The sequence below is a fragment of the Drosophila willistoni genome, unplaced genomic scaffold, assembly GCF_018902025.1.
Source record: "Drosophila willistoni isolate 14030-0811.24 unplaced genomic scaffold, UCI_dwil_1.1 Seg227, whole genome shotgun sequence".
Classification (NCBI taxonomy): domain Eukaryota; kingdom Metazoa; phylum Arthropoda; class Insecta; order Diptera; family Drosophilidae; genus Drosophila; species Drosophila willistoni.
In genome coordinates, this window is record NW_025814198.1 from 48,946 (window position 1) to 68,819 (window position 19,874).

Consider the following 19,874-nt stretch of genomic DNA (forward strand, 5'->3'; position numbering starts at 1 on the left):
GAAATACAAATTTAGAACATAATACCCAAAAGTTACAAAAGTGGTTACGTTTAATCCTTTATATCAAAATTAAGTAAAATTTTAACACGAAATAAGAATAAAACTCTTCATCAAAATTAAGTACAAATTTTAAAATTAATTCCATAAAATGTTACAAAAGTTAAAAGTTATCATTCATTATACGAAATATATATTTTTTATATTACATTACATCAAAATTAAGAACACATTCCATAAAAATGGTTAAAGGTTACGAAACATATACATAATCCTTTATATTATATCATTGTGATTTTTAATGTCCTTTCGGCCAAAGTTACGAAGTACATATAATTAGGCGAAATTGTAAAAATGAATTCTTTTATTTGGAAATTTGGCTAGATTTTAAAAGATCCTGTAACCTGTATCCTGTAAGCGTACCAGTCAGATCCAAGATTATGTGCAGCAAGGCGACAGACCGTCAGCGCAGATTCTAGGATTGCAGGCATGCTCTTCGGACACACAGCTCATGTACAGGGCTGCAGAAATGAAAGGTTGCGGATGTTCAAGAAACGCTTAGACATCCTGTGCAGCCTTGGTAACGAGGCATAGCTACGCCATCTAAGAACTCGCTTCAGGATGCAGCCAAGCGAACAATTTATCAACTCTTGATGTTCTGTCAGATATAAGCCCCCGCTCCAGCACCCCACGGACGAAAATCTGTCTGTGGGACTCCTAGTGGATGCTGCTTAAACTAACCTAACCTATTGCAAAGTAATAACTTTATTACATCAAAATTAAGTGAAAAACAAACGATTCTTCATCAAAATTACACAAAAGCACAAAAATCGGGAAGTAATTTTTTAATTAAACTTAGTGTTCGTTAAAATTTCAGAATTTAAAAATTTAAGTTTATGGTGTTTCGTGGTTGTTTTGTTTTAAAAGTATCTATATATCCCGTTTATATTAGTGTTTCCTAAAAACGCGAACTAAATTCAAACTTCGAAACCGCGTCTACGATATTCATACAACATTCAAACATCGTTTCCAAAACAAGTCACAAATTAAAATTTTATGACCGCATTAAATTTTTCGCAGATATTTACTTTTAGGTGTACGAAATTCGCCAAATTCGTCTTGTTCTCTTAGGTTCACAATCAAATGTCAAAAACATGCGGCAGCAGTTTTGAATTACGACGGCTTTGATTTTATATCGATTTGGAGGATTTTGCAATTTGATTAAACCGATTACTCATTGAGGTATTTAAGAATATAGGCATATCATTTCTATGAATATATTTGTGGAATTAAGTCCAGCATCATATATTTAAGAAGCCCTTTTCCGTGGTGAAAAATACTGACTGCATACAATGGAAGCTTGCAGTCTCTGCAGTCAACGGATGTCCGTAGGTGCCTTTTGGCCACATTGTTTGCCAACCAGTTGGGCAGACAAATTACAGTTTGAAAGGTCGCCAGCGGCAAACTTGAAAAGGCCGACGATGAGATATGCATGTATGTCTTTTGTTTTGTCAATCTCTATTGCATATTTAATATTCTTTTATTTTCCACCAAAATGAATTCAGTTTTGTTCGTTTTCATGAAACGATCGTTTTGTTTTCGCTTGTCCACATGTTTATTCAAATCGCCACACTGAACATTGTCCATTACAATAAATTCCAAAGTCATCATAGGTAAACTTTTATTATGCCACTGTCAAATTCTCTCTTTAGAATGTAGGCAAATGTATCACCATTTTGGAATATAAGAATTAGTTAGATGGTTTTTCAATTGTAGGTCAAATATGTGAGTAGAAATTGTAATAAATTTCAGTTTTTACAATTCGGTAATAGATAGAGAAGCATAAAAAATTTTTTGCTTTAAAGGATGGAATAAATTTTCATTCGTAAAAAAAATTGTGTTCACTCCAATCAGCTAAGCTGCAAGGCTCACATCATATTGAAGCTAATAATGCAGTGTCAACGGAATGTAAGAATGAACGATTTAATCTACCATCAGCGGATTAGAGTTAATGATTATTAAAATTACCAAAAACTCTTGCCAGTGCATAAGCTGAAGGTACAAACAAAGTAGTAAAATTTCGAATTTTTCTGTGGCAGCGGCAAGGGGATTCGAACCCGTTATCATCGAATATATATAGCGGAGTAAGCAGCTCAACGCGCTCGACCATCGTATAAAAACAACTTATTGCTCGGTCGGCAACAGTTCTAAATTAACAGAGCTTTCTTTGCATCTGAAATGGCTCGCAAATGATGCTGTTAACTTAACATTAGATACAACTATTTCCGGTAAGCACCGAAATAATTTATTCAAACTTTCTTTAATTTGTGATTTAGTTACTAATTTATAACCTGCAATTATAGATTGAACAGTATTTCAGGTGTTTAGGTCAAACTCACAAACATGGGAGTAAAAAATTAGTAAAATTTTAAAAAAATTTTAAAAATAGGCAGAAAATAATTAGTTGTTTGTCAAGACATAAAATTTTGTGATTTATTTTTAACCATATCCTTGCTCAATAAAATTTTTAAACTGCGAAGTGCGAAGATCGAAGCTTAGAAGCAGTGTTAAATTGCTCTAGTCGAATTAGCAAAAGTCATAAACTTTGTGCTATTCATTGCTGTGACTGTTTAGAAAATATGAAAACAAATACTTTGTGTTGCTTTTGCTTCCGAAAAAAACCGAAATTAGAAAATCTGACAGCAAAAGCAGCAGCAAATAACCGAAATAGAAAATTTTGAGAGCAGCAGCAAAGAGCAAAAATCCGAAAGCAAAAAACCCGACAGCAGCAGCAATAGCAAAAACCTGAAACAGATTGCTTCGATAGCAACAGCCAAGTTATACATTTTAATACTAGGTACTGTTCCGACTGTTGCTATTGGCCAAATTCGGAAGTCGACGAAAGCAGCAGTCGGAAAAATAGTCGCAGCAGACTACTTGATTCTTAATTTTTGACCTACTTTGATTTTACCTATACATACGAAATGACCAATTGATAATTTACATGTATTTAAAGAGTATTGAGTACTTTCATGTGTTCATAGTTTCCGAAGCAGAAGCAACAGCACACAGCAAAACTGTTGACAGTTTTCGCACTTTTCAAACCCTGCTTAGAAGTTGGTTTCTGGTGTTAATTGTTTAAACAGTTTCAGTTCTGCCTTGTCCCATTTTGTTAAGATTTGCCTTGACATTTCAGATAATTAATCAAACTCTCCAACTCGAAATGTGTCAGGGGCATGCAGCAACGCCTCGTCGCGTTCTTGCATGTGACAATAAACGGCAATTATTTGTATATTACCAAGTGCTTAAACAAAAAACAAACCGAAAAAAATAATGTGTGAAATTCAAAGTAAGGCTTACATATGGTCGGCGTGTTAACCCATTGCACTTCAGTTTAGTTTCATTGAAGTATTGCGGCTATATGATATTTCAATTTTCAATTAGTAACACTAAAAAGAAGTAGAAAAAAAAAACAAAATGTGTACGTTTGTACAGCGAAATTCTGTCGACATGTGGCCCACGAACAAGATTTGACTTTTGCGTGATCTTTGAAATGCATTTCTGATTTGTATCAGTTTCTTTTCATTGTGGGTCAAGGAGTCAGTTTTGCTGGAGAAGTGACGCATGGTAGGAAAAGTGGGCTTAAGTGTGTTATTAAGTCGTGCCCGAGAAGCCACAGAGATGGCTCAGAGGACTTTCCCGAACGGCTTGTTAAGTTTCCTAAAAACGAGGCTGTCCGTCGCCAGTGGGTTTTAAAATGACGTCAATGTTGACAAGGCGTTGATTTGCAACTTACATTTTGGAAAAAAATTTGTCCGCGTAAAATATCTGAAAGCAGGTGTTATACCGACTCTTCGCTTATTTGAAGAAACCAACATAAAGTTGAATATCTCGGAAAGAGATAATAATTATGATGTGTATGATTTTTGCACCAAAGAAGATTCTGAAATTTTGAATTTTCCAAATGCTGCAACCCAGGTTGGTAATGGAAATAAGAATAATTGCAGCTCTATTGAAACACAAATTGAAATTTGTGCAAATTGCCTTAAAAATGAGCAAAATGAAGCGTACTACAGAAAAAAGTACTTTGAAATGTCAGAATTAAAGAAAAGAAAAACAAAAAGTCAAACTTTTCAATAAAAAAAATCGACATTTAAGAATTCTTTTGCAAACCGAAAATGCACGAAAAATTAAATATCTGAAAGAAAAAAACTCAAACAAAAATATTTTTGAAAATATAAAGAAATGAAGTAAGTAAGTCGTCTCGCCGACTTGGGTATACCATACACCAGGTGAAACAAGTATTTAAAATTTGGAAAACCAAATGTACATATGTCTATTAAATTGTTTTATTATGCTCATACCATGTGCTATCTCGCTCACTCTACAAACACACGAGCACTCTAGCGCCGCCACTAGCCAACGGCCAATTCTGCCCTTATGGATCGCGTAGCAAAATACGTTCATACGCATATTTTGCATGATTCTAGTCCGATTTCAATATAATTTGGTAGTTTGGTAGAAATAGATAAGATTTATTAGTCTGCCAAATTTGATCACGACGGTCAAAAAATTGCAAGAGCCAATCGGTTTTTTATAAATTATGGAGAAGTAAGTGGGCGTGGCAACATTTTAAAATATATATATTCTGCGCCCATACTAAGCCAGTACACATACTAAATTTGGTGACCTTAGCTTTGTTTTCGAGAAAATCAGTTTTGTTTAATTGGCGGGGGTGAAAATGGGCGTGGCAAAATTTTTAAATAGTCAATATCTGCGCGTCTATTAAGGTAGCTTACATACCAAATTTAATGTCGGTAGCTTTGATAGTTTTTAAGAAAATCAGTTTTATGTAAATTTCGGGTGTGGAAGGGGGCGTGGCGAAATTTTTAAATAGTCAAAATCTGCGCGTTTATTAAGGTAGCTTACATACCAAATTTAATGTCGGTGGCTTTGATAGTTTTTAAGAAAATCAGTTTTATGTAAATTTCGCTTGCGGAAGGGGGCGTTGCAAAAAGGAAAAATTTGGTGACTTTAGCTTTGTTAGTTTTCGAGAAAATCAGTTTTGTTTAATTTTCGGGGGCGGAAATGGGCGTGGCAAAATTTTTAAATAGTCAATATCTGCGCGTCTATTAAGCTAGCTTACATACCAAATTTAATGTCGGTAGCTTACATAGTTTTTAAGAAAATCTGTTTTTTGTGAATTCCGGGGGCGAAAGGTGTACATACTACACGAGACTGCATACCAAATTTGGTGACTCTAGCTCTTATAGTCTCCGAGATCTAGGTGTTCATACGGACGGACAGACGGACGGACGGACGGACGGACAGACGGACATGGCTAGATCGACTCGGTTGTTGATCCTGATCAAGAATACATGTTACATATATTTTGGCGACTTTAATATACCATTTCACCCTATGGGTGTATGGTATAAAAATGCCTATCAAAGAATTCAAACATGATTTGCACTATGTTACGGAAAAACAAGCTATCGTGGATAGAAGATGAAAAATGGTTGGAGGAGAAGATAATAAGGCCAAGTTTTTCCGAATATGCTTCGCCTGTTGTACTTGTAACAAAAAAGAATGGGAAAAAGCGTCTGTGCTGCGATTACAGAAAGCTAAATGAGAAAGTGGTCCGAGATAATTTTCCTATGCCACAGATAGATACCGTATTAGAAAAACTTCAAAGTGCGTTAGTTTATACTACTCTAGATCTAACAAACAGGTTTTTCCATGTTCCTGTTGAGGAAAAATCTCAGAAGTACACAGCATTCGTAACTCAGAATGGTCAGTATGAATTCCTATATGTACCATTCGGAATTTCCAACTGTCCAGCAGTTTTTACAAGATTTATAATGGCAGTAATGAGAGAATCGGTGAAGAATGGAGATGCAGTGGTGTATATAGACGATATAATTATACCAAGTGTTATCGCGAGTGATGGTCTAATTAAACTTAAAAGGGTGTTGAAGATAGCTGCGGAAAATGGGTTGAGAATAAACTGGGAGAAATGTCAGATACTGCAGAGTAAAGTAAATTTTTTGGGCTATATAGTTGAAAATGGAAGCATTAAGCCAAGTAAGGAGAAGACTGATGCCGTTTCAAGATTCCCGATCCCACATGATAAGAAGTCAGTTCAACGATTTTTGGGGTTAACATCGTATTTCCGTAGATTTATCGAAGGATACGCAGTAACAGCTAAGCCCTTGACGGACATTTTGCGAAAAGACAAGTTTGAGTTTAAAGAACTGCAAATGGTGGCGTTTGAGCAATTGAAGTTAGCATTGATCAAAGGTCCCGTTTTAAAGTTATACAATCCTAAGCTAGAGACTGAGATTCACACTGATGCCTCGAAACACGGTTTCGGAGCTGCGCTTTTACAGAAAGATTCAGAAGATGGTTTTTTTCATCCGGTACAATATATGAGTCGGAAAACTAAACCTTGCGAAGAGAAGTATGATTCAGATGAACTTGAGGTATATATGTGCTAGGATTGAGATTTGAGATTGTTACAGATTGTAATGCGTTCACGATGACAATGAAAGGGCAATATACCTACAAGATTTCGATTATCAGATTGAACATCGTTCAGGTTCAAAGATAAGGCATGTGGATGCTCTGAGCCGTTTATCTTGTTTTCTGCTAACTGGCACCATAACCCATAGATTGAGGGAAGCACAGTTGTCAGATGATTGGACTAAATTGATCAGGAGTTTAGTTCAGGAGAAGGGATATGAAGATTTTTACATTGAAAATGAAATATTGTTAAGAAATAATACAGATTGCACACAAAAAAGAACATTTGGAGCTAAAAAGACTCAATATATCGTAGAAAAGTCGTATTATATTCCAAAATTAAAAGAAAAGGTAGCCCGTGTTGTTGAGTGTTGCGCGGAATGTCTTATTGTTAATGCCAAAACCGGTAAAAAGGAAGGATATTTGATGCCAATAAGCAAAGGAGATCTGCCATTGATGACATATCACATTGATCACGTTGGCCCGATTAAGGTCACAACAAAGCGTTACAATCATATACTTGGTATTGTTGATGGGTTTTCTAAGTTTGTATAGTTGTATCCGACTCGTGGAACAGGAGTCGATGAAGTACTTAGTTGTATTAAAAAGCAAGCCATAATTTTTGGTAACCCGGTGAGAATAATCTGTGACAGGGGAGCAGCATTCACATCCAATGCTTTTAAAGAATATTGTAACAGACAGTATATACAGCATTTACTGATAGCAATAGTGTACCCCGCGGCAACGGCCAAGTAGAAAAGATGCAAAAGATAATTGTTCCAATGATTTCAAAGTTAAGCCAAGAGAATGAGGGAAACTGGTACAAGTATGTGGGCCGTGCGCCACAACTTGTTAATAATACTGCTCCAAGAAGTACAAGAGTTACACCTTTTAAGATTTTGATCCCGAAATAAGAAAGCTGACAACCGATTCGTTAGTAGAAGAATTAGACTGTAGTCGTGATGAGATTAGAGCGGTGGCTCGAAAGAATATTTATGAAATACAGCAGGAAATGAAAAGGACGTTTGACAAGAACAGGAAAGAAAATACAATTTGAACGAGTTAGTGGCGATTAAACGTACGCAGTATGGAACAGGTCTAAAGTTGAGAGGTAAATACTTAGGACCATATAAAGTCACGAAGGTGAATAGGCACGGTCTATACTACGTTGAGAAAGTTGGCGATGGTGAAGGACCTTGTAAGACCTCAACAGTGGCTGAGTTCATGAAGCCTTGGCTAGGATCATTCGGGTCGAATGACTTATCAGGACAGCCGATTGTAGGAAATGAAGTGTCAGGCGGGCATAATCATAGCAATCGGGCAGTAGCTAGTGAGCGAGACAGAACGACAAACAGCGGCCGTACGTATCTGGTTGACTCACTCATTAGCAAATAAAGAGAAGCGTTGACACAAAAAGCAAGATTGCGAAATCGTACTCTCGCCTCGATCACATCGCGCACCCAAATTATCACTAAGGCCATTTAAATAATATAAAATATATGTATTCTTAACACAAAGAAACATTGTTAATTAAATAAGACTAAATAAGGAAATCACATCCTTTAATAATATTGAAATAAATAAGCCGGGATAAAGTAAAATCATATTACATATTACACATATATTAAATATAAATTTAATTAAATATATATTATTAAGTATACAAATAAAAGAAATATAATAAAAAATATAATTGCAAAAAGGGTATATTAATTTTCAGAAGTCAGAAGTGTGCAATGCATAGAAGGAAGCATCTCCGACCATATAAAGTATATATATTCTTGATCAGCACGACGAGACGAGTTCAAATAGCCATGTCCGTCCGTCCGTCCGTCCGTCTGGATCAACGCAAACTCCTAGACCGTAAGAGCTACAGAGCTGGAATTTTGCATGTAGGCTTGTATATACTGCAGGCGTTGTATATCTCGGATTCAGTCAGATTGGATCACTATATCATATAGCTCCCATACAAATGGCAAAGACACGAACAGTGACTTTTCTCAATAACTTCATTATGTTCTGAGCTATTGTCGTGAAATTTAATATTGGTGAGTTAATTACACATATAAACAACTATGCCAAATTTGATCAAGATCGGATGACTATATCATATAGCTTCCATAGGAACGATCTTTCGAAAACAGTGACTTTTGTAAATAACTTCGTTACTTTTAACGCGATTGCTTTCAAATTAAACATTTGTTAGTTTAATATTCCTCCTTTTTTAAATTTCTTGCCCTGCAACTCTATTCATCAATTCGCAAACAAAATATTATTTCTCTTTTAACTACAATTTTTTCTTCTTCTTCCATTATTCCCTAAGCAAAGCACGGCACGCATACACATACAGTTCATGTAGCGTTGCGTCTGTGTGAGTGTGCGTGTGCTCTGTTTATTTGATGATGACGTAGTAGGCAGCAAGCAGCGCTGCCGGCAGCGTTTAAACCGATTACTATTGACTGTAACTTGTGTTTTATTTATACGATCAGATTCAAATTTTGGGATCTGAGATTTTATTCAATACTATCATATTGGTAAATTTATAAATTTATACTCCAATTTTTGCGAAAATGTTTCTTCTAGAACTATATGATATAGTTTTCGATCCTAAAGATTTTCATACTTCATCTTACCCGGGTAATATAAAACCAAAAAAAAATTTCTTCCCGATAGCTCTTAAGACGGCTAAGTAAAACGCATACGCACAGACGGACATGGCTATATCGACTCAGCTTCTCATGCTGGTCAAGAATTTATATACTTTGTGGGGTCGGAAACGTCTCCTTCTGTGCGTTAGAAACATCTGACCAATTTTATAATACCCTCTGCAAGGGTATAAAAAGTAAATAAAAATGTATCAAAAAAATATATAAAGCTTTATGAAAAACTTCGACCAAGCTGGGAGAGGAACCCCGGCCTCCCGATCGTCAAGTGGGCACAATACCAACAGAGCTACGCCGACACTTTGTAAAGTGCCGTCGAGTTCTGTAGTTAAGCCCGCATCTCATTTTCGCATTGAAATGCGATGTTGTACAACTTCACGTCACACATACACCACGAAGCCTGAGCATGTACCGACGAGTGTACACATACATATGCAAAACGAGAACACACCCTTCAGTACCAAATTGTCGCCGTTGACAATACACATAGCAGGTTCGATCCCGGGCCGTGGCCATGCAAAAAATTTTTTTCTTTTTTGTTTTCATAATAAATTAATTTCTTTCTCGTGCCTGAAGTTGAACCTTGTTCAACCCCCGGCTGAAATTTTTTTTTTCCATTTTAAATAATCATTATTTAATATTTTTATAATAATATTGCGTTTGCTCACACGCAGAATAATTGAAATATTTGATCTGCGCTGTCTTTATTTCATAGGAATTTTAGCTACGTTACGGCGGTCGCAGAGCAATAATAATTGTTGAAACAATTGCTTCGCGCTGCTTTTATTTCATAGGAATTTAGAAGCGTCGCGGCGGTCGCAGATCAGCTAGAATTATTGTATTTGTTCGGCACATGCAGAATAACTGAAAAATTGTATTTGCTGAGATTCGAAGAAATGTCTCATCATCCAATACACAAATTCTTGGCATCGATTTCAATATGTTTGTTGTGTAACCATCCACTTTACTTTTTCGGTGGGCATTTACAAGAAAAAAACTTTTAGATTTTTTTTTCCACTTTTTACTGCATTTACTTTATTTTTTATTCACTTTATTTTGGGAACACATTCGCTCAAGGCACTTATGGGCAAGAGAAAAAAAAATTTATTATTTAAAGACGCGACGGAAGACGGTCCCTGCTCGGGCGCCCGTTAACTTCTTCTTATTTGAGGAGGTCACCTTGCAGTAGCAAGGATTTGATTTACGTCCCCCAACGGCACGCACACCACCCAATCTTGTAATCTCTCTCGGGTGTTCTCCACCCAGCCACCTCCCGCTTCGGCCTTCCGGTCCGTTCTGCCCACACTCCCGCTGCTGCTGCGGCTGATGCTGCTGCAGCCGCTAATGCTGTTGCTGTTAACTTGTATGTATGATCATCATATATAAATCATAAATCGTTCTGGGAACAGGAAAGAGTCGTCTTTTCTCCTGGGTCTCGTTCGCCAATTTAGTGACCAGGGTTGGTAACTCGTGCCGATCCTGGACTCCAACTCGCGTCTCTGTGCTTCAGAGCGAGAGCAGTGAAAAGCCATGTGCGTCCTCGACGATGCCGGCTCTGCACCACGTGCATTCGTCGGATGCCTCGTGCCCGAAACGCTTTAGATAAGCTCTGAAGCAGCAATGGCCGCTCAGAATTTGCGTCAGGTAAAAGGTAACTTGCCCGTGACTTCTGCCTATCCATTGCTGTATTTCTGGGATAAGGCAGTAAGTCCAACGGCCCTTCGCAGATTCCGTCCATCGTTGCTGCCAACGAGCCACATGTTCGCCTCGTATTTCTTGCCGTATACTGGCTAAGGGCGATCGCTCAACCACCGGTGTGGAGTGTAGCGCTCTGTACATCGCGTCTGCTTCGTACACTAGAACGATCGGAGACAGACCAGCGATGACATGTGCAGTATCGTCTGAAATTGTGCGGAACGCTCTGCAAATTCTCATTGCGCAGAGTCTAAAAACCGATTCCAGCCCTCGCCTACAGCTTTTCATCCGTAGCGCTAGGGCTAGTGCCCAAACAGGGGCAGCGTACTTCCTCTTGCTAATTAAAACGGCTTCAGTCTTGTGGGCTGCCAATTCAAGACCTGCAACAGCCAGCCACCGGCCAATAGTTGCAATGGCGTTGTTGCATTTTTGTTCCGCAAAGCTCCTTTTCCGTTACCACCACCGCGATATCATCGGCAAAGCCGATTATGCGTCTTAAATTAAATTTTCACAGGAGAGGGCCCAGGACTGAACCCTGTGGTACTCCAGCAGAGATGCTATATTCCTCCGAGCCGTCCACTGTCGAGTATCGGAGGCGCCTATTTGTGAAGTAGCTGTCCACTATGTGCAGCAGATTACCCTGAACGCCGAAAGACGCCAGACTGTCCATTATACGACTCCATTCAGCCGAATTGAATGCGTTTCTGATGTCGAGAGTCACCACCATGCAGTATTGTTTGGTTCCCCCTTTCCATCGGTTACCAGATATGGAGTCTCTGGCTGTGTCCACAACTGTGCTTATCGCGTCTATCCTTGATCTTGCCTTTCTAAATCCGTATTGGTTTGGAGAAAGTCCACCTCCTTGCTCAATAGCCCTGTTGAGCCTACGCGCTATGAGCGATTCCAATATTTTCCCTGCTGTGTCCAGAAGACAGATAGGCCTATACGATGAGGCTTCGCCGGGGGGCTTGCCCGGTTTTGGTAGGAGTACCAGATTCTGCCTTTTCCATCTGGATGGAAAATTTCCTTTTCTAAGGCATGCATTGTATATTTTTATGAACACATCAGGGTGCAGATTAACTGCCAGCCTTAAAGCTCTTTTCGGGATGCCGTCTGGGACAGAAGCTTTCTTATTATTTAGTTTGTTGGCGATTTCCAACAGTTCTGTTTTCGTGCACGCTGTTATTTCTATCTCACTGCTTCGAGTTGCCAGTGGTTGTTCCTGTTTTTGTGGGAAAAGTGAGCTGACGATTTAATTCTGACTCGCTGCATCAGATGGTATTTATGTTTTCCCCACATCACACAGTGGGCGAAACGGCTGATTTAGCAGCGATTAATTAATAACTTCTGCAAAAATTATGCTATTTTTGTACGGTTTTTTTTTTGTAGATAAATTTATTACACATCAAAACTAATGAACAAAAATTGTTTCATTCAGTGAAAATATTTGTTTTTATTATTTGTTCCAAGTTAGTGTAAACCTGTTTTATTCTATGTCTGGCCGTTTTCTCTCAATTTTAAGAAATTTCGTTAAACATTCTCAAAATTTTTTTTTTTGCTGTTACTTATAAAGGATATATACACATATAAAAAAAAAATTCAAATAAATTGTATAATACATATATTTTTAAAAAATCTCATCGGAAATTTAATATTCTCTTGCATGTGTACTCATTTTCAGCAAGAGTTATGTTTAATCGAGAAAATATATGCTTGTATCTTAAAAAAAAAAACATGTTTCTTTCTTAAAACATACATTTATTTAATCATTCAATATAGAGTAAATATAATCAACTTCAAAAATATTTTATATACTTTTTTTTTAATTTTTCAATTTTACTGCTAATCGGTATCTGATGTTGTGCAATCTGATAACTCTTCTTGTGCGTCTTTACTTAAAATAAGACTAATAATGTCTTTATCTAAAGACTGATCTTTTTTAGAAAATTTATCTGTGGATTTTGCTAACATTGTAATAAATGGGTCCGATGAAATAGTGTGTGAGCCAAGTGTTCCATTGTGTATTGCATCGTTTAATCGTAACTTTCTCTGGTCATTATTTCTGGCCTCAAGAGCTTCTTCTGACATCATACCTATGGGAAGGGCAAAGTGTTCTATAATTTCTGCACCGTGAATCAAAATTTTATGGACAGATGAAGATTACACTAAATCGAGAATTTAAAAGATAGTTGACTCCAGTTATTTTGGCAGCTAATTTTGCATCATGAAAAAACTTTCTCGCTGTATTGCCGTTATTTGTATTGCCTGAGCCACCTGGCTGGGGAATATCAACCAATATACCCATCTCCTTTCACAAATTCTTTTGTATTTCCAGTTTTCTAATATCAACAGCTGATTTATCTGTACTTCGAACTTGCCAATTTTTAATTATCAGTCTATAGCTAATATGCAGAATGCAATCAAGGAACCGAATCCAAGCATGTAGACTGGATAAACCATATTCGTAGAGATTTTCTTTGCATGGTAAATTTTTAATATCACTGAAATCATTCATTTATTTTGGAGTTGTACCACATATTCCACAAACTGAAGATGACGATTCCGCAAGAACACTAAATACTTTTCCGTCTATCATGGTCATATAAAATTGATGATGTACTTCAAACTTTCTACAATAGTTGGCCGTATTGTTGTTATTTGGCTTTTGAAATTATTTACAACATCAATAACCAAATCTGCTGTTTCCTTTCGACAAAGCACTTTTAATGGCCTGCAATAACGAGTGGATGAAGGTTTCTCATTCTTCCAAACTTTTTCTGATCCACGAAGTATTTCCAATGGTACCAAGTACACCGAAAACATGTGCTGATCGATCATACAAGCGTTTAAATCATTAAAATTTTTTAATAAGTTGAGCGGCCACTAATTCCATCACAGCCACATTTATATATAGCAGTTAGCTGGGAACCATTGATATTCTCTATACTTGGAAAATCTTTATAATGTGCTTTATATATTCGGGATACTGTGTGGTCAAATACATTTTGTAAAGGTACCTCAAATGAATGATCAGTTACTTCTAAACCACTAGGATAGCACAGTTTTTTTGCAGACCGCAATACATCATACGTCGGAAAAATATTTGCATTTCGCTTTTTGGTACCACGCTGCAAGTCCGTGTAAGCCTTCTTTGTGTAACCACCATCAATATATAAGGCTAAGGCTTCCTCTGGTGTGTAGTTAATTGGTTGTTTATCATCGGATTGAATGAACGATATTAATTTCTTGGGAAGACTTTCATCACTTCGCTTTCCACAATTGTACAAACTAGTACTTGCCGCAGAGACCAACTCATTGCTCGGAATTTCCTTGTCCGAAAATGTCCGACAATTTTTTTTTTTTTGTTGTTCCCCGACTATCTCCCTGAGTTTAGGTCGTCCAACATTTGAAATTTGGTCCACCAATACTAGATCGTCATCTAACCACTCTTGGTTGTTTACCTCAAAATTTTGGCAAATTCGGTGGTTCTCTTTTAATTTCCATGTCAATTTTTTTATGAAATTTTTAATTTTCATGACAATATACGCGCATTGGCTTTTGTCGAATTTAGTTTTATCAATAATATTGGTGTATATGTACGTCTCTACCGCAAAAGTTTTTTTGAAGCATCAGGCCCGTATGCCATATTGTAAAAAGTGGCACAGGTCACAAACATTTATTTTGTTAGTAACTACATACCTTTTTCTTTAATTTACAGCAAGAAGTTCAATTGAAAGCAACAACACTAATTTATACAAATTTTTTTTGGCAACAGCTGATGAAAATTATGCTGACTTCAAAGCTTCACTGCTGTTCAAATATTGGTAGAAAATCGAATCGATTAATGTTTTTGGACTATTGAATATGTTAGTAATCGAATGCAAAAACAATTTTGGCGCCAAGTTTTACTTTAAATTTGAATTAATCGGAGCTAAATCAGCCGTTTCGCCCACTGTGCATCAACGCGTTTGACCACGGTCTGGTATGCCTTTCCCCAGGGATCGTGCTCGGCAGAATCGCAAAGACGCAGGAAGCATTCTCTTTTGCTAGTTCTGATTGAATGCTTTAGATCAGGGCCCGGCACAAAGAGAGCGCGGATTCGCGAAAATCTTGACTTTTAGGTAGCGAGTTAACCCTTTTTACCTACTTTTGCTAAAAATAGATTTTTTGTCCCACTTCCCATTCTTTTTTTTTATCGTATGCATTTCTAAACAACGACAAGTGCACTACTTCGGCCGATTCTGAAGATTCGATGATGTAAGTGGAATATATGCATAATGATAATATGAATGTTTTATATACTTGTAGGATTGCGTGAGAACCCCTAATGGTATCAGAATGCCGATAACGATATTAGTTTGATAGATATCGATAGATGGTCTATCGAGGAGAGAGATATGCTTGGGTTGCTGGACGAAGAGGTTGTGTTGGTCTCGTTGAATTAAAAGTGTTCAATAAGATGGTTTCTTTTTCTTTTGTTAATAATTAAATAAAAATGATAAGCTAAGGATACATAAAAGCAAAGTGGTGTGAAGCGTATTTTATTTTGGTCCAGTGTACTCAGCCTTTCTACATTTTGGGGGCTCGCCCGGGATAGTAACAAAGAGCGAGTGAGATAGAAAACTTTATGAAGAAATCGCGCGTAATTGGAAGAGTGACGCCAACATAAGGAAGCATGAGAGCAAGCGAGACAAAAGAAAATGCGTGCTTTAATTTCACCAACGAAAGACAAGAAAAGAGACGAACACATGAGAAATAACAACAAAGACGAAAAGATGAGAAACGCTTAAAAAGACGACAATTTTGTTCAGAGAGGAACAAAATGAGGAAAAGCAACAACAAAGACGAAAATATGTGAAAGACGAACAACATTCCAAAAGACGAAAATTTGTTCAGAGACGAAAAAATACGAAGCATCAAAAGACGAAAGACGACAAAATTTGTTTAGAGAGGGACAAGACGACCACATAAGACGAAAACAGGAGAAAAATTGAACTTGCTTGGATTCGGCGCTATCCAATCATTCATGCAAGCCAAGAAGTAACCTGGAGCAGAGATCGGACTATGAGTCACACGGAGAGTGGCTGCTAATAAGAGGAGTACCAGAGCGAGACGAGACGACCCAATCCACCACTACATGCACAGTCAGAAGGCATCATCCATCCAACATTGTGTGTGTGTGAGTGAGAAGAAGCTAAGACGTAAAGAAGAAGACCCGTAAGAAGACAACTGCATAAAGAAGACGACACGTAAGAAGACAACTGCGTAAAGTAGATCATGAGAAACGGATAACATAGACGTAAAATAACCAGGGCTACATCGCAAGTACATTTATTTTTAATACTAAGAATAGTTTGCAATGACAATTATTGAAATAAGAATAGAAGATTTAAAATTTTAAAATTAAGAAAAGATTTAAAATTTTGATAAATAAGACAACATGATTTATAAGTTTTGAAATAAAAGAACAGATAAATTACAATTTTTAAAATAAGAAAAAAGATTTAAAATTTTGAAAATAGCGGACGTTGACGATACTATGCGCAGTACGTTCAAGTGGCCCCTACGACACCAGGACAAAGCCTGTTACGCGCGAGCCCAAGCAGATAACTGCCCACCTCCCACCCGACCGACCGAGGGGTGCAGCCGTATAACGCACGGCACGAATCGCGTGGACAAAATACACAATAGAAAAGACAGACAAACACATTATACTATAGCTATCTATTAACTAAATGGGATAGGATAGATGTTTTAAGCATATTAATAGAAAACTCTGAGCCGATTACAGGGGATAGAAGATTGTAATCAGAGCAGAGGACCCTAAAAGGTTCATGCATAGCATAGTTAGAAGAACAACGACTAAGGGATAAAGGTATTAAAGGATGTCTACTCCGTCTACATGGTACCGACAGATTCACCTGAGCTAATAACTCTAGGAGCTTGTGCATAAAAATGACACCAAGCATAATTCTACGGTTAGTTAGGGACGGAAGGTTAATTAAGAGAAGTCTACTAGAATACGAAGGCAAATTGACATTGCGATCCCAGCTTAAGCCACGAAGAGCAAATAGCAAGAACTGCTTTTGAACGGATTCTAGTCTAATCTGGTGCGACTCATATTGAGGTGACCAAATGCAAGATCCATACTCTAAAATAGGACGGACAAGCGAAGTAAAAAGAACTTTAGTTGTATAGGGGTCATCAAATTCTTTTGACCAGCTTTTAATGAAACCCAGGACACTCATGGCCTTTGCGACAGTGGTGGAAATATGGGTGTTAAAATTTAACTTATGGTCCATAAGTACGCCCAAATCATTCATATTATGTAGACGTCCTAAAGGGCTGTTGTCTAGAAAATAAGTGACCAGTTGAGGAGAGTTACGAAAAAAAGTCATTACCTTACATTTGGTAGTGTTAAGATTTAGTAGATTAAACTGGCACCAGGATTGAAAGTTTTTAAGATCAGCTTGTAGCCGACTAAAGGAATCTGTATCTTTATAAGTAAGACAAAGCTTGACATCGTCAGCATACATAAGCACACGCGAATGAACAATGACTGATGGAAGATCGTTAATAAATAGTGTGAAGAGCAGAGGGCCAAGATGACTACCTTGAGGTACACCAGAAGTCACAGAAATGGAAACGGAAAAAGAAGACTTAAAAAGTACCTTCTGTTTCTATTTGTTAAATATTCTCGAACCCAAGAAAGGAAAAGGGGTGGAAACCCAATGTCGCTCAGCTTAGAAAGTAATAGGATATGATTAACGGAATCAAAGGCTTTGCTGAAGTCAGTGTATATGACATCAGTTTGTTTACCATTTTTGAACCCCTTGATAATTATTGATGTAAATTCTAAAAGGTTAGTGGTTGTAGATCTACGTTTCACAAACCCATGTTGGGATGGCGAAATAATAGAGCTGCAAAAATGTTGCAATTGAGAAGTTATAATTTTCTCAAAAGCTTTCGGAATAGCGGACAATTTTGAGATACCCCTATAGTTAGAGGCTTCGGACTTTTTGCCATTTTTATGCAGAGGAATAATATACGACTCCTTCCAAATAGATGGAAAAGAGGAAGATTCTACAGACAATAGAAACAATTTTAAAATGGGTTTACATAATGCGTTTGCACAGAACCTGAGTACACATCCAGGAATACCGTCTGGCCCCGGAGAATAAACAGGTTTAACTAATTTAAGTTCGCTAAGAATAGAACTTTCATCAATCACTGGATTGAAAATGCATTTAGCCTTTTTTAAATGATAAGGATACGGACTTGCTCGATATTCCGTTGAGGAATAAGTTGTTTTGAAAAAACTCGCAAACATATCGGCAATTGCCTGATCAGTGCTCGCTTTTTTATTTTGAAAAGACAAAAAAGATGGGTGCACAGAGGTCTTACGTTTAGAATTAACAAAATTATCAAATTGTTTAGGGTCAGAAGAAAACTGAAGTTTACACCGCTGAAGATAATTCTTATAGCATTGTGTATTAAGCATCATGAATTTTGAACGAGCGACTGTATACAGAGCATAATCTGATGAACGACGTGTTTTTTGAAACTTCTTATAATATCGTGTCTTCAAATTTTTCAAATTGGATAGCTCGCGAGAGAACCAGGGAGGTTTGTTAAGCCGCTCCAGCCTACCAAGAGGCACACAAGTATCAAAGAGTGAATTCAGAGTATCACAGAAAAAACGAACAGCCGAGTTCATATCACTACAATTGTACAGATAAGACCAATCGGTAGTAGCAATGTTTTCATTAAGGCTGGCAAAGTCAGTCTTACGAAAGCACCTAGTTAGTGGTAACTCATTTGAACCAAGTAATGGTGAAAGCAAGGGCAAATCAATTTTTAAATTTAATGTAGGATGAAATTTGTCTTCTGGAAGAACAAATGGTTCGATCCTAGAAACCTCACAATAAGAAGAATCCAATACAAAAATAAGATCTAACGATTTTCCATTAGAATTTAAGACAGGATTGACTTGGGATAAAGATAAGCCTAGAAGGCCATCAATAAAGTCATGTGACAAAGAGGGCAACAACGTGGTAGATTCATCTGTTAGTGACCATGCTAAAGCGGGTAAATTAAAATCACCTACAACTATGAGCATGTCTTGACTCGAAACTAAAGAGGAGACAAACTGAATTGCCTCTAAATGATTTAAATATACCACCATGTCTGACAATGGTGGAATATAGGAACAAGTAATGAAAGCATTAAAAGATTTAAAATTTACTTTAACACCGACAAACTCAACCTCCTGGGTACTAGAAAATTGAATCATTTCAGATGATAAAGCAGCATCAACAGCTATCAGAACGCCACCACCTATGCGAGAAATCCGGTCACGTCTGAAAATAGAAAAGTTTGTGGAAAAAACCGATGCATCAGCAATATCAGGTTTTAGCCACGTCTCTGTGAAAGCTAGAATGTTATGATCAAAAGAAAGACTATCTACATAGAGATTAGGAAGTTTAGATTTTAGTCCTCTAACGTTCTGGTAACCCAGGTTAAAGCACGAAGCTAGTTTTTTGACACACCAGCAGATGCTGATGTGGCAGGAATAGTATTAGTTGTTGTTGTAGGCAAGCGAATCGGTTGCCGATTTTTCTTTTTTACAGTATATTCCTTAACTATCATATGTTTAGGCCAAAAATCTTCTCGACATATAGTGTCGAAGATATTGGCAGAAACACTAATTTTAAAGGACGAAATGACCCGAGAATAAGAAAATTTAAACTTCTCCACCGCAATATTCGAGACGTTAATTTTAAAGGACGAAATGACCCGAGAATAAGAAAATTTAAACTTCTCCACCGCAATATTCGAGACGTTAACTTTCTTCCGAATATAGGCTATTACATCATCAGATGTGACAACAGGGTCTAGCCTAGAAACAAATATATGTTTCTTTGGTGGTGTGCCAACGAGAGGCCGCGGTCCTGAAGCGTCATCCGCAGCAGTAACGTTGGACAAGTCACCCACTGC

At 37.3% G+C, this 19,874-nt stretch overlaps 1 long non-coding RNA gene across 1 annotated transcript; it reads left to right on the forward strand.

Annotated features, from left to right (window-relative positions):
• Window positions 1-877: 877 nt before the first annotated feature.
• LOC124461170 lies at window positions 878-1,669 on the forward strand. Its single transcript, XR_006954955.1, has 2 exons — window positions 878-1,239; window positions 1,297-1,669. It is a non-coding gene; the product is annotated as an uncharacterized LOC124461170 (long non-coding RNA).
• Window positions 1,670-19,874: the final 18,205 nt, after the last annotated feature.